At 35.5% G+C, this 15798-nt stretch overlaps 1 protein-coding gene across 2 annotated transcripts in view; it reads right to left on the bottom strand.

Moving 5' to 3' along the window:
* The window catches only part of LOC117982353 (uncharacterized), a 42761-nt gene extending 29459 nt beyond the window's left edge, over positions 1–13302 (bottom strand). The window contains exon 1 of one of the 2 annotated variants that reach the window (XM_069498860.1): positions 13113–13302. The gene's annotated coding sequence lies outside the window, so the exon portion shown is untranslated. The remainder of the gene's footprint in view (positions 1–13112) is intronic. The other variant, XM_034968708.2, reaches the window with a different exon arrangement.
* Positions 13303–15798: the final 2496 nt, after the last annotated feature.

Below are 15798 nucleotides of genomic sequence, written 5' to 3'. Positions count from 1 at the left end.
AGGCCCTGGGTTTAATTCCCGAGTTGGGCCAAAAATAGGCATTGGGATTTTCTTTTAGGAATTCCCAGTACTAACCTGGAGTTAGGAATAGACTGTGTGTCACCCCCGATTCTCGGAGGGTGTGTGAAGCCGTCGTGGGTCTGACCGACGTGATCTCTCTCCGGTCGTGTTGGATTTCTGTCCCATCGGACTATGAGGGTGAGGGAATAGAGAGTACACCTGTGTTTGCGCACACACTTGTGCACTATAATATCTCCCGCGCAGTTGGCTAATTTCCATGGAGATTGGCAGCTGCGACCGAAATGGTTTTAATTTTCTAGATTTTAATATCACCTTTAACAACATACTTTCACTTACGATTCTTCGATATAAATGTGTAACTGGATCCTTAAATTTACATAGAAATTCAATAAAGTACGAGTCGAGTTTCAGGTAAAGTAGATTTCGCATGAAATAGGTTCACAGATTTATGTAAAGAGCCGTGAGAGGTGTAGATAAAATGTATCCGGAAGATGGGTTTTGTAATGTTCAGTTATTTTATAAGCTAAGAGGAAGTAATTACTCGTACATTTATGCTTTTGAGAGCACTTTGAGTAAATATGAAGCCGTTTAGAGGCAAAACATTTAGTTACTATACATACTTGATGCTCGCAACTTGGTTCGCGTGGATTTAGGTTTTCAAATCCCGTCGGAACTGTATTGATTTTCCAGGATAAAAAGCAGCCCGTGTCACTCTCGAGCTCTTTAAATAATACCCATGCAAAAAATCACGTCGATCCGTTGCTCCGTTGGGACGTGATTGAAGGACAAACCAACAAACAAACACACTTTCGCATTTATAATATGGTACCCATGCAATAAATCACGTCGATCCGTTGCTCCGTTGCGACGTGAACGAAGGACAAACTAACAAATCAACAAATTAACAAACCAACAAACAAACACCCTTTCGCATTTATAATATGGGTAGTGATTCATTCACTAGTTGTCCTATTTAGATTTTTTTAATCTCATGGGAACTCTTTGATTTTTGGGACAAAATGTATTCAAGCCATCCCTGGGAGTGGGATGCAAGCTATCTCTGTAACAAATATTGTCAAAATCGGTTAAACGAATCATTATTACCCATGGATTAATTTAAATAGCAACTCTGGCCAATTAATCAATCACACTAATATAACAAAGGCGAAAGTATGTGTGTATGTGTGTGTGTACGTTTGTTACTCTTTCACGCAACAACTATTGGACGGATTTGGCTGAAATTTTGGAATGGAGATAGATTATACCCTGGATTAAAACACACGCTCTTTTTATTCCAGAAAATCAAGTCTCCGCGGGATTTTGAAAAAGGTAAATCCACGCGGACGAAGTCGCGGGCATCAGCGAGTCATAAACTATTCCTATTACGAATAAATTTAATACGAATTATTATAGTTATTAGCTATTTTTATCAAATTCTTGATTTTTCTAACCTAAACCTAAGTTTTGTTAAGTTGTTTTGACTTTATTATGCTTTATTGTAATAAAGCACGTAAAAGGCCGTTGCAAACTATTATATTGGATAACTTTTCTTTATTAGATGTATCTTAATTGAAACAGACCGGCTAAAGGAAATGTAGGTAAGAAAGGTGACAAAAGGCTATTGTTACTATTGTGTTGCGCAAGGTATTGTTAACTTTGTCGTTGATAAAGCAAGATAGGATTATTACAGCTAATGAAAGCTTATCAATACATTGCACACCTAATACTTAAATAGTATTATACATATAAATATTTTCTCTCACTTATTTACAAATTATATCATAATATGATGAGAAATTTTGAAATATATTTACAATAAAGGGAAACGATAAAAATATATTTATTAATTTTTATTTTTCATGGAAATGTTAATCTCTAAACAGAGATTTCTTACAGCTTCCCATTCAAGATTGTGAGTAAGGCGTATTAATAAGTAGAATAGGTTTTGCGGTAGGTACTAGAATTATAAATTGAATTCAAGAATCCTTAGTTAATATATTATATGTAATCATCATCATCATCATGATCAACCCATACCCGGCTCACGGTATGAGCACGGGTCTCCTCTCAGTATGAGAATGGTTTGGCCATAGTCCACCAAGTGCGGATTGGCAGACTTCACACACCTTTGAGAACATTATGGAAAACTCAGACATGCAGGTTTCCTCACGATGTTTTCGTTCACCGTTAAAGCGAATGATATTTAATTTCTTAAACGCACATAATTTCTATTATACTAAAACTAGCTTTTTCCCGCGTTAATTTATTTCAATAGCAACTTCACATACTTTTCAAAAAAATATAACTTTATAAAAACCCTGTAACAAAGCTAATGTAAAAAGTATTTTTTCACTTTCACAGGAACGCTTTTGCGTACGTACATACCTCTAAATAATTTTTTTTTAATGCAAACATCTCTATAGATACGTAAATGTAAACTAAAAACAATGAGCCTCACGGCGCACCTGAGAATTGCAGCAAAAACACACTGCATGGAAGTCTTAACATACTTGTCTCTAATTGCATACAGTTACGAAGACAGCTCGATTTTCTGAATCATAGACCGATGCGATGGTTTAAAACGGGCTTGCATTACTGCAACTGTCAATTCTGCTGCACAAATTGCTCAATTGATCAAGTCAAATCTATGCCAAAATATATCGATATAGCTGTGAATTGTTGACGTATTGTTATACTTTTATAATTACTAGGGCCCGCCCCAACTTCGTCCTCGTTTATATATAATATATATAGCAATATAGCCAGTGTCCATCTGAAATCTAACGTACCTTTAAAATTATATAAGCTTTTTTCATATAGATGTAATCGTCCCGGAGATTACCCTCGACATATATCTACACAACCTCACAAAATCTGCACTTTTTCTTTATAATATCAAGTATAGATGTATTGCAACTGAAAGACACATTATTTTTCCATCAGTATGCATATGAATCAGCGCTGTGATCACAACATTTTATATTATGGTAGAAGCGCGCGCTAACACCTCCAGGCGTGTTGAACCGCAATATTGGTACTTAATGCTCTGAACCGTAAAACGGTTGGTTAAAATTCTAAAAGCGCTTGCAATTGTTTCAGGAGACCGCTCCGACACGGCAATAACAAAACTTTGGAAAACTAGAACACACCCACGCCCAAGTTAAAGCTTGAATCATATACAACGCGTAAGAAGCGCGCTGCAACGTGTCCCACGAAAGTTGTTGGAACTCTGCAAGGAAATACGAAACGTGCGTTGGAACCACCTGCCAGACAAACTTTTGACAGATTACCAATACAAAAACATGTCATTAGTCATTAGGTCAAAATTATTCGTTAGATTAATATTGGAGATTGTGAAATAGGCTCTTATAGTGTAGTGCCTCATAATACGGTATATTTTTAATCACACGTTCGTTGTACCTATAGTTGTCAATTTTAGATTAACGAGTAATATTTCAAATTTTTATCTACCTTCACAATTCCCTAACCAACCCTCGGTGTTCAACAGAATAAATTATATCCCATAAAGAACGCAAATAATAAAACAAGAGTCGTGAAAAAAGAATAAAGTACAAATACACAAGCTAATTATGACACTCTTTGCAATAAATTGCAACCGTGATCCTTTTTAATTGAGAGTCTAGTTAAGTTACGTACTAAGTAACCCAGTTTGTGCAGAATAGACACTGTTATTCTCGGGGCGCAAACGGAAATCCTGCTCTTTATTTACCCAACCCTAATATAATGTAATCTGTGGTACGCAAGCACCATAATTAAAGAGAATTTATTACAGAATATACTTACTGTATGCGGTTACACAACAGTTGTTAGATTCACTTTTGCACAGAGAGAGAGTGAGACTGACGCGCTGAATTTATTTAACTCCACACAGTTTACAGGTATAAAAAACCCGGCCAAGTGAGAGTCAGACTCGCCCTCGCGAGGGTTCCGTACTCTGGTATTTTTTTTTCGACATTTTGGACGATAAATCTAAAACTATTATGCGTAATAAAAATAAATAAAAATCTGTTTTAGAATGTAAAAGTGAAGCCCTTTCGTATAATAAATACCCCAGTTGGTATAGATATCTTACTTTGAAAATTAAAACACATTTTAATCCTTTTTGTGATGTAACCACAAATTCACGGTTTTCGGATTTTTTCGTTTATTTGTGCTATAAGACCTGCCAAATTTCATGATTCTAAGCCAACGGGAAGTACCCTATAGGTTTTCTTGACAGACACGACAGACAGACAGACAACGAAGTGATCATATAAGGGTGCCTTTTTCCTTTTGAGGTACGGAACCCTAAAAAAGTGTACTGAGTTATTACAGGTATAAAACATATTAAGTAGAGACAATGTTTTAGTATTATCTTTATTATTATCCATACTATTAATAGTCGGGCGAAAATGTCTGTCTGCCTGACTGCTACGTTTTCACGGCCCATCCATTTAACCGCTTTGCACGTTTAGTACAGAGTTAGCTTAGGAGAAAACCGGCATATACTTTCTATTCCGGAAAATCAAAGAGTTCTTCAGACGAAGTCGTGAACATCATCTATTTGGTACAGAGATAGCTTTGCCAAAATAAAGTCGAAGTGGCACATTTCATTTCCATTACATTTCATTTCCAAATATTTTCTGTTTTGTTTTCTGAAGATTTTGTATGTGATTACAATATGGTAATTACGTTTATTTTCATGAAGGTGACTAAGTACTTTATCTTGATGGCGAAGAAATAGCTGACGGCCTCAACCTTTGTCAAACAGTCGATATATCAAGCCGACATCGCACTTGATATTAATGATGTTTCGGACAAGTTGACGAATCGACATGCGAATGCGACATGAATATTTTCGGGTAAATGATGCTTCAAAAGTAATGTCCAATAAAGTAAAGTTAATAGGTTATTTTATTTTTGAAATGGCGTCATTAACTTTTTCTTTCATAAAAATATATTGGAAAGACCGTCAATGAGGACGACAACTTGTTATTAATTTTCTGACGAATATTGGAAATGACGCCACTTAAAAAAACTAAAATTTTGAGTAATATTTTGATATTCCGGGTTAAAAGTAGCCTAAGTCGGTCTTTGAGGTGCGACGTACCTATCTTTGTACCAAATTTCATCCAAATCAGTGTAGAAGAGAAATGGGCCGTGAATAGGTAACAGACAAATTAATTAAAAGAAAGACAAGAGTAAAAGTTTACTCGATTAAAAAATCTTGGTAAGTATTTCTATTTCAGACAGGCAGACACACTTTCGATTCTTTAATATTAGGTGAGTAAGTATATTCTGCACAGCCCAAAATAAAAAAGAATAGGAATAAGAAGGCTTTTGCTCAGCAGTGGGATTCTATATACTTAAAATATAAATAAATACCTACTATACAAAATTAACAAAACTAATTATGTGCTTATAGAAGAGTAAAAAATTAATATGACTCTATAGAAAAATGCCATCATGAACCCATGTGTTATAATGATTCTTTATAAGTATCTATTTAAAATATAAAAACATAATATTATTATTATTAACAAAATCAAATAAGTAATTGAGGCTTACATTAATAATTAAATGAACAATAATATGTTGCTCTAGAAAAATATTTTGTTTTATTGGACGCATGATAAGCTTTGTGTGCTTTGAGTTTATCGATAGTTTCGCTATCGATATTAGACGTGTTGTTGGCTGCCACAACTTCCGGTTCAGCGATACGTCAAAGCGACACCCAAGCCCCATTCTTTATCACTCCATTCGAATGTCAACGAACTGGCTCGAACGTCGTCTAGCAAATAGCGTCCTTTTAAAAATATTACCCAACAAAATGCGCAACCCTTTTAAACATCAATGCTTCATTTTTATAATCCTGAAAGTTATTTAAGATTTTGCTTTATGTTGCTATTTCAAAAGTTACGCTGTTACGTTCATTAAGCCACTTGTTTTCGGTATGTGTATGAAACCGTACAATTTTGCTCTATTAGTTTGAGGTGAACTTCAAATAGACTTGTTTTTGTATGTAAATATATTTTCTGTATAGAAAGGTATTAACCAAAAATCCGTGGTAAATACTTACATAATTTTATGACATCGTCTGGAACATTGATCTTTAGTAGGTACCTATATACTTAGTAACCGACATAGCTCAACGGGTTGCCAAGTTGAAGTGGCAATGGGAGGGCACATTGTTATGATAATGATGATGATGACAAACAAAAAACTACTAACAAAAAATAAGCGAAAACAAGGTGCAGCCCGCAATTTTTTTGTTTGGAATGACTCATCTAGTGCGTAGTAGGTAACATAGAAGTCGTTGGCCAAGAATAACTTGCTGTCTAAAATTTAAGTAGGCATTAGACAAGCTAAAAACATATAATTGCTAATTCTCGTCCAACGGAGACAACGTACGTTTATTTATCGGAAGAGAAATACGTAGATATTTAATATAGATGATCACCACTGCCTCCAATCGGTTTCTACGTGGCATCGTACCAAGACACTATCATAGCGACTAAAAATCCCACCGGAACAAACTAGAGGCAATTTAGAAGTTATAATATTCCAAATAGTCCCTGCCGGAAATCTAACCCCGTGTCTCCCATTTATAACCCCATAATGCTTACTAGCGCGCCAAGAATGTCTTTTATTTAGCCATAACATCATGCACATATAATATAGTTTGTCAGCTAGGTCGTGGGCAATTCGTAAGACAATTAATTATTAAAGCTTATAGAAGGGAAGAAAAAAGCCGTTTGCGTTTGCTTTAACAAGTCTAATTTTGATCCATTTATTTGCAAAAGCCTAACAAGACCTTGTTATGCTTATACAAATTGCGCCCCAAAAATATTTTAACATTTCCTTGCAAAAAAGAACTCGTGATAATAAGGACGCGCACAAGTTAGAGAGAAAAGTCTTTGAGTAAATAAAGAATATCAAATGCTTCGCAGCTTCTCTTTTTAGTAGATATAATGAATGCTCAATCTTTACTGAGCCGACCGAGAACTATTGCAAGTCAATTCAAAACTTCAAAACCTTCTATGCTTCGGCTTTGTACTACAAAATATTATGTGAATATATTTATATATTTTTTTCATTTTCTCTGTTTTTTATCTTTTTTACATCTTCTACTTACTGCATTATTTTAACATGTTTAATAAGTAAGTAAGCAAACTTTGTGGATGGTCAAACAGATCGGTATATTATTAGGTACCTATACTTATTTGAGACCATCCATAAGCAAACTTTATGGTTCGTCAAACAAATAATATTATTACCTATATACTTGATACTTGTATTATTACGTACTCGTTTGACCATCCATAAAGTTTGCTTACGATTATATTATGTGAAAAGTTCTTATCCAAAATAACTTCTTATTTTGGACAAGAACTTTTTCACATAACCTAAACTAATACCAAAATTTTATAAGTACCTAAGTTTGTACAGTTTGATTTGAGTTGGGAATATTAAAAAGAAACTTAAATGGAGTTTCAATGTTGTAGCTGATAGGTTTTACGTCTGAATCGTTGATTATACCAAGTTGAGCTGCTATTACGGGAACGGTGAAAAGTTTCCTTCAAGATGAAAAGGATAAAGTAAAGTGAACCGGTAAATTTCATCAATTACTAGCTGATGCCCACGACTTCATCCGCGTCCATTTAGGTTTTTAAAATCCCGTGGGAACATATAAAAGGAAAAGGTGACTGACTGACTGACTGACTGATCTATCAACGCACAGCTCAAACTACTGGACGGACCGTGCTCAAATTTGGCATGCAGATAGCTATTATGACGTAGGCGTTCGCTAAGAAAGGATTTTTGAAAATTCAACCCCTAAGGGGGTGAAATAGGGGTTTGAAATTTGTGTAGTAACCGCCGACAAAGTCACGAGCATAAGCTAGTAATATTATGTTAGTATAGAAATATAGATTTGATAAAATGCCGAAGTGTATTTAAGCTAGACCAAAAGATATTATCTAATACCAATATCATAAATGCAAAAGTAGGTATGTCTGTCTGTCTGTCTGCTAACTTTTCACGGCCCATTCATGGAGACGGACATAGGCTATTGTCTGCTCCGGAAAATCGAAAGTCCCACGGGATTCTTAAAAGACCTAAATCCACATGGATAACGTCTCAGGTATCATCTATTTGTTACAAAGATAGCTTTCATTCGTAGACGAGCATACAAGTAAGATACCTTTATCCCGGAAAACCAATAGGTTCCAACAGGATTTTTTTTTTAAAGAATATTAGCCATGTTAAATGACTAATATTCCCCTTTCCTCTCCAACTAAGACGCGGCTTGTGCTAGGAGTAGGTACGACAATAGTGCAACGGGCGGGATTTGAACCGTCGACCTTTCGGTTTTCAGTCCACTCCTTTACCAGTTGAGCTATTGAGGCTCTTATATATTTAAAAACCCTAAACCACGAGAATTAAGTCACGGGCATCATCCAGCTGTTACTTGATATTATAATAAAAAGAAAAACTGACAAACTGACAGATTGCAACGCGATCATGATGTGATGATTATTTTCTTTGAAATATAAATCACCACTAAGAAAGGATTTTCAGAAATTCTGCACCCACTGTAGCAGGTCAGATAGTAAAAGCTAAATTTTAAGTAATTGGTTAAGTTTTCTTTGAGAACTAGAAAGTCAGTGTACGGGTAAGTAGTATAGAAATAGAAGCAAGAATTTCAAACAAACAACGATACTCATTATAAAATATGTTCAGTTCAGAACACAACAAGTCTATAATGAGACTTGTGAGAGGAGCGCTGCTCAATGTACACGCCTGGTATTATCACCCAGTATTTTTACTATAATATTATGAGCACAGTACAATAATTATTTTACTGACTCGTCACAGTAGCTAAGTACCCTTCAAATATCAAATAATCCATGACGTTTTTCAAACGATGGTGAAAACCACAATAAATTCCAAAAAGAAGAAATAAGTAGGATAAGGATTCGGGGGTGTAAACTAGTTAGATAAATTAAATTTCAAAATAGATAAATAATGATTTGTTTAAATTCAGCATAGAAAAACAGAAAAAATTACCAAAACCATAAAATACTACTTTAAAAACTAAATCTAAAATGCCTCAAATTAGAAAATAGCAAGTTAATTTATACAAAAAAAATTGTGATACAGTAAGGTTACTCAAAAAAATTAAAGGAAAATAGCCCGGCAAGAACATCCTTACATCTTTGCAGTAGGTAGGTACAATTGTTACATCCGGGTCGTTAGTGGTTAGAGCGGAGCTCTGGCCGGCGACCCTGGAAGGACGACCACTTGCTGCGCCGCAATCTGTCGTACCTACATGCAAAGTGCACGAGGCTAGGGGAGTGCATCCTCCAGGATGAGCCCACTGATCATCGCGCAAGAGAGGCTCCGGCGCACGTTCGTAAGAGTTCCCGGAGCCTCTTAATATGCGCTGAGGATGGCCACCGAGTAGAAACTGGGTACAAATCCCACCTAACCCGATCTCTCCTCAAAGAGATAACTTTAAGATCGGGTAACTTGAGAAGACCCCCCCCCCCCCCACACACCCCGTTAACAAAAAAAGGTAGATACTTGGTACATCCTTATACAAGAGAGAATAAGCTGAACTAGTTTAGAAAATTCTTATAGGTTAACTTCGAAGATGACTATCAATATTTTCACTTTCTTTTCCTTTCCGGAGATGGGTAACTTTATTTTATTACAAGTCTATGCCCGACATCGTGACTCCCGTGACACGTTTCACTACGACTTTCCAACGCAACGTGACGAACATGTTGCCGATGGCAAACTCGACGTCTTGTTTTCCAAAATAAAGTTTAGACACAAGCTTTTTTGCATCACCACTTTCATGTTAAACATTTTCCATATAAAAGATTATCTTTAGTGCTTTACTAAAGATAATCTTATATATGGAAAATGTATATATAAATATTGAATTAGGAGAATTATTATGGCATTACGCGTCTCTACAATAAGTATTGTTACATCCTTAGGTATATCTAAGACAAGGAAGAATAAACTGAAGGTGTTTAGAAAATTCTTAAAGGTTAACTTCGAAGATGATTTCACTTTCACTATTCATCAGTATTTTCACTTTTCCTTTCCGGAGACGGGTAACTTTATTTTATTACAAGTCTATGCAAATTTCCCACATCGTGACTCCCGTGACACGTTTCACTACAACTTTCCGACGTGACGAACATGTTGCCGATGGCAAATTCGACGTCTTGCTTTCCAAAACAAAGTTTAGGCACAAGCTTTTTTGCATCATCACTTTCATGTTAAACATGTTCCTTTATAAGTTTATTTTTAGTCAAGCGTATTTTAAATATTGAATTAGAAGAGTTTAGCATTTTCTCAATATTATTAGCCGTTTGTCGGATTGCCAGGTGAGATTTTCTATATCCCGTATTAACTTTCTTAAGGTACTAAAGTAGCCTATGGTCCAAATCGTTAACTGTATCTATGTATAAAACCGCGCCCATTTGATTGTCCTTGGCGTTATTGAGGGACAAATCAACAAACCAATAAATATACACTTTTGGATTTTTAATAATATGGGTAGTGATCTTAAATAAGAATCTCAAAGTTCTAGATGCAGCGTTTTGAGCTACACGTATTATTTTCCAACTTAACATAAATATCACACCGTAACTTCATTGTTATGCGACATAATATGTCCGAATTCCAGCACAGGGCATATCACATCTCAGCGCTTTGGAAGACAGCGCATTTGGCAGTGCTCCTGACGTCCCGAATATTTGCAAGCTACGTTACTACCAAGAGTCACGTAACTAATGCTAGCCCGTGCTCGCGTAAACAAACGATTTAAAATTTAAACCATGTTTAAACTACATATTAAAGTGAAATCTTTAAATAATCGTTAAAAGATGTCCAATTTAAATATTTTAAGAGTGGTTTTTATTTTTAACTAGCTGATGCTGAAGCCTGTGACTTCATTCACTTGGATTTAGGTTTAGGTTAGGAAAACCCCGCGTGAACTCTTTTATTTTCCGGGATAAAAGTATCTATGTCACTCTACAAGTCTTTAAATATATCCATGCAAAAAATCACGTCGATTCATTGCTCCGTTGCGGTGTGACTGAAGAACAACCACTTTTGCATTTGTAATATGGGTAGTGATGAAAGAATTAATACGGATAGTACGCGTCCGGTCAAAAAGAAAAAGAAAAACCATCCTTCCGGGACCGCTAAAATACTTAAAGTAAGTAAGGTCTGAACTATCCGTGTGAAGCCAGAGCAACATTTTCAAACATATTTACCACACCTTCACCAAATTAGTAGGACTATCCTGAACTCTGAAGACATAAACTATCTTACAAACATTGAAATTGGTTTAACCAATAAGGTTTAACCAATCAGCATAAATTTTGATTTTTTATAAACGAGGCCACAAAAACAAAGTACCTACCTACCTAAAGGTGCGCTTACAGCAATAATTATTGCTCGGCAAGACGAATGCGTCAATGTGGAGCAATAAGTGGACCAATCTGGAGCAATTATTTCGCATAACATTACTGAAATTTTCAGGTATTGTAAATTGCTCCATGTGGTCGTAACGTCATAATTGACTATATGTATATTGCCTGGAATTGACGAATTTAAATTGCCCGTGTAAGCGTACCCTAACAAAGAAAGGAAACATTACGAAAAGAAATTTAAAAATTAATAACAAAAGACTTTATTAAAAGTTCTGAAGTCTCCACCAGGAACCATTGATCTTGTTATGATAAGCCTGAACAAGCATAATGCAAACAATAAAAGAAGAGAAACATAAAACTTTGCCTTACTTCTTTGTAATTTCATGTTCGTGATACTTATCTACTTGAAGTTTCATTTGAATGAGAAATTCATTCATTCCACGTGTAAAACATTTAATATCAAACTAGGAAAATAAGGCAGCCTTACGAAAGACACCCTGTATTTCTTAAGGCTCATTATTTGACTTTAGGTATTAAGATTGTCGGACTCCAACTTCAATGTATTTCTCAGCTGCTTTTAAATATTTAATTATAAATGTTCATAAAAAAGAGATTGCAAAGGTATTACCCCAATTAGTTAGATGAATTCTTCAAATAATTTTAATAAGCCCACCTAAAGTCCAAGTGAGGCCTGGTGTGACATTAGACGTTCACTACTGGACATAGGTCTCTTGTAGGGACTTTCACATGATACGGTCTTGCGTCTCCTAAATCCAGTGGCTGTCTGCTACTCGTTCGATGTCATCTATTCATTAAGTGGGGGATCTTCCAACGCTGAACTTTCCGGTGCGAGGTCACCATTCCAGCACCTTGGGACCTCAATACCAATCGGTATTCTCAACTATAAGCCCTGTCCATTGCCACTTCACCTTTGTAACTCGCTGAGCTTTCTAGCTAATTAGTAGATCATGTTCTCACTGTACGCGCTTATTCCGCGCCAAAATAGGGTAGGTACACCTTCTTCTATAGAAATAAAAATGAATCACCGCAATGTATAATACGTACGAAATGTATGTGTAGGTCGAGATGGCAATCGGTGAGGGAACGCCCCGCCCACCCGTACAACGCCCGCGCTAGACCGTTGCGGGCGAACGCAGATGACTGCGGGTGTGTGGGGCGTCCCCCCGCCTTGTGCCCCGATTGCCATCTCAACCTTTCGCGGACTTAATACGATATTTACGAGCATTACTTCCGAACGACTGCACCAAATTGTATAATAATTTTTTTGTTGTGTTTGTAATTGTCAAAACAAGGTTTGTTTAAAAAGAATTTTTCTTAGGAAAATCCACGGAAAAAGACAGTTCCTGCGGAACGCGGGGAAGTCGCGGGCAACAGCTAGTTTATAATAATCACGAACAGTTACCGAAGTCGGCAATGGAATCATCATCATCATCATCATCAGGCTAATTGTATTAACCTAGCCAATTATGTTACTCGAAGTACTGGAAAATAATGAAATTAAAAAAAAGTTTGAAAGAAAATTAACCCATAAAAAGATTATTTGAGTATATTTTTTATTATTATTTGAGTAATTAATAAGTAAATATAGAAAGTGTATAGGTACTAATTAATTACCTATACTTACTCGAAAAAAGTTATCCAATCCAAAAGTATGATTCAACGATACAATAAAACAGTTCACAAAACACACAAATAAAACAGTCGATAATCACTGATAACGAAAAACAGTATACAACAATCGTCGTAGCTATTTCAGTGGCGTACGGCGTAGCGAGCTACGCGACACAGGCGTACGTAGCCAGACCTCGTAGGCGACTAAGCCGCGCGGACCGCAGACCCATGCAAAGCCCAATCAAAGCGCAACGTCAGAATGCAAAACCCCTTTTTAATACTTTTTTATCTATAAATATACCGGAATAATCTGTGATATGTTATTATAGGCAAAATACAGCATAAACTTTTGCTTCCTAATACGCACTGCTAGGACATTGAATGCCGTTCCAGCTTCCGTTTTGCCCGCCATCGCCAGCTATAATATTGTAACCTTCAAAAGAAGATTAAATTATAGGCATCTTCTAGACGGGCGCGCTCTACCTTAGGCTGCATCATCACTTGCTGTTAGGTGTGTTTTCAATTGTAAGTCTAGGTATATATTATATAATAATTCATTAAAGTTTAAGGGGCAGGGGGTTGCTACGACACAATGTCTGTATACATCTGCTGGCAATGCATGACGTGATTCCTAAATACTATTACGAAGAAAATATATAATAATAAAATTAAAGTTTATATTCTATGCGTTTAATATCAGTTTATAATTATATTTTAGGAATTGACATTGTTTATAATTATTATTTATCGAATATTGTCTCTTTGATTTTATATTTTGACATAAGATTTTTTAGAGGCAGTTTCTTAAATACTTAGCTTTTAAAGACTTTAAAAAATTTAATAGTTATGAGGAAGCGTGTACTCACTACGGTATCGGCTCACTGGAGCATAGAAGGGAACAATGTGATATGTTGTTACTGCAAGCAATTTTAACCGGCTCAATCGATTGTCCTAGCTTACTCTCAGCCTTTTCATTTAATGCTCAACCTTTAAGAACGCGTCACACGCGCCTTCTAAATGTTCCCAAATCTAAATCAAATTATGCGCGAAATTCTATAATTCCACGCTTGGTACGTACTTATAACAATCAGTTCGCTGAGTTTGACTTATTTTACCTATCAAACAATAAATTTAAAAAGGAATTAAGAAACTATCATCGTAAAACAAAAAAAAAAGTAGCTAACATCTAAATATGCATGCAATCATACACTCCCATTTACACACACACACACATGCACACACGCTCACACATACTCATAAGCACACACTCACACACGCATACACACACACATACAATCATACACACACTGTTGTAATTTTATTTTATTATTGTATATACCTACATTTATTCTAACTCTATTCTGTTAAAATAGTTTAATTATAATTTTAAGTAATCTCTTTTGGCCTTCTGTTATACCTAGATTTAAATTTAAATAATAATTATGTATTTACGCTGTTGATTACTTTCAAATAAACAAAATAAAATAAAAAAATAAGACCTGTGATCTACCAAAGCTACCATGATCCAAACTTTGTAGTCGCTGATTGTACCTCACTGAGTTGGAAACAATACGCAGACAAATTTTCAGTTTTTATAAAATAATGAAGGTCTGGCCCGCGAGGGCCTCCTTCTATTTTGTGTTTGATGTTCAAAAACTGTATTATTACAACATACTCTTTAATTTGTTATATTATAACGCCCTTTATTTTACTTATTTGAAACACGATATTTAAATATCCAAGTTGAGCTAGCTTTTATGGTCTTTAAAATTCTCAACGCAAATTCTGTTCTATTTTAATTTAAGACATTTTAGAAGGTGTTGTATGTTTGCGAGAAGAAAGACCATTTTAAAGGACTTTACTCACAAAACGAAACTTACCAAGCACTCACGCGCTATTAACGAAGATGAGTGTAATCTAAGTTCAAATATAAACGTGGCCGTGCCACCATCTATACGGGCTACGGCCGTAAGTACCTTGTACTGTTTAAACATAAGACAAATAAAATTCCATTACGATATTAAACCAAAACCCCAAAGCCACGGCTTGCTTTATGAAAGAATTTAATAATAAAGAACTGTTTTTCCATTTCTCCCCTAAAAATAAAGATGGAGAAAGAAATTCTGTTTCCACCTGGGGCCTTTGGGGGTTAGTCGAATTTATTAGCATTCAAATGATTTATAACTAGCGAGCGGCAGCTGAATATTTTCTGATTCGTCTTAAATTAAATTCTTTCTTTCCTTTGAATGGATTTCATTAAAGCAACGAAACGCCTCAAAGGCGAAAAAGATAATCTGCAGAACTCGGACATCGACCTATTGCAATTTTGTTTAGTTACTAACTTAGCAGTGCCACTTATCGACTTTGCCTTAATATTTAATTAAGTAGGCAATCTATTCGTGGCAGGTTCGTCTATGTCGTCATGATTTACAAAAATTAGGTACGTTTCATTTACTTAGTTTAGATGGGTGAAGGTCGATTACCAGTTTTTAGACCATGTGGTATCTAACTAAATTAAAATGCGTTCCTAAGGGCCTGTTTTACAACTTCCAGATAAACTTTATCTAACGAACCCAGTTGAGTTTGTTGTGGGCTCTTCTCAAACCTGGGCGCGTTTGGATCTCTTGTAACTTTTCTTTTTAAGTTTACATAATTTATTATCATCACTACATCAATATGTATTGCAAAT

The sequence above is a fragment of the Maniola hyperantus genome, chromosome 5 (genome assembly GCF_902806685.2).
Source record: "Maniola hyperantus chromosome 5, iAphHyp1.2, whole genome shotgun sequence".
In the NCBI taxonomy this organism is placed as follows: Eukaryota; Metazoa; Arthropoda; class Insecta; order Lepidoptera; family Nymphalidae; genus Maniola; species Maniola hyperantus.
This window is presented reverse-complemented; position numbering and strand designations above follow the sequence as displayed.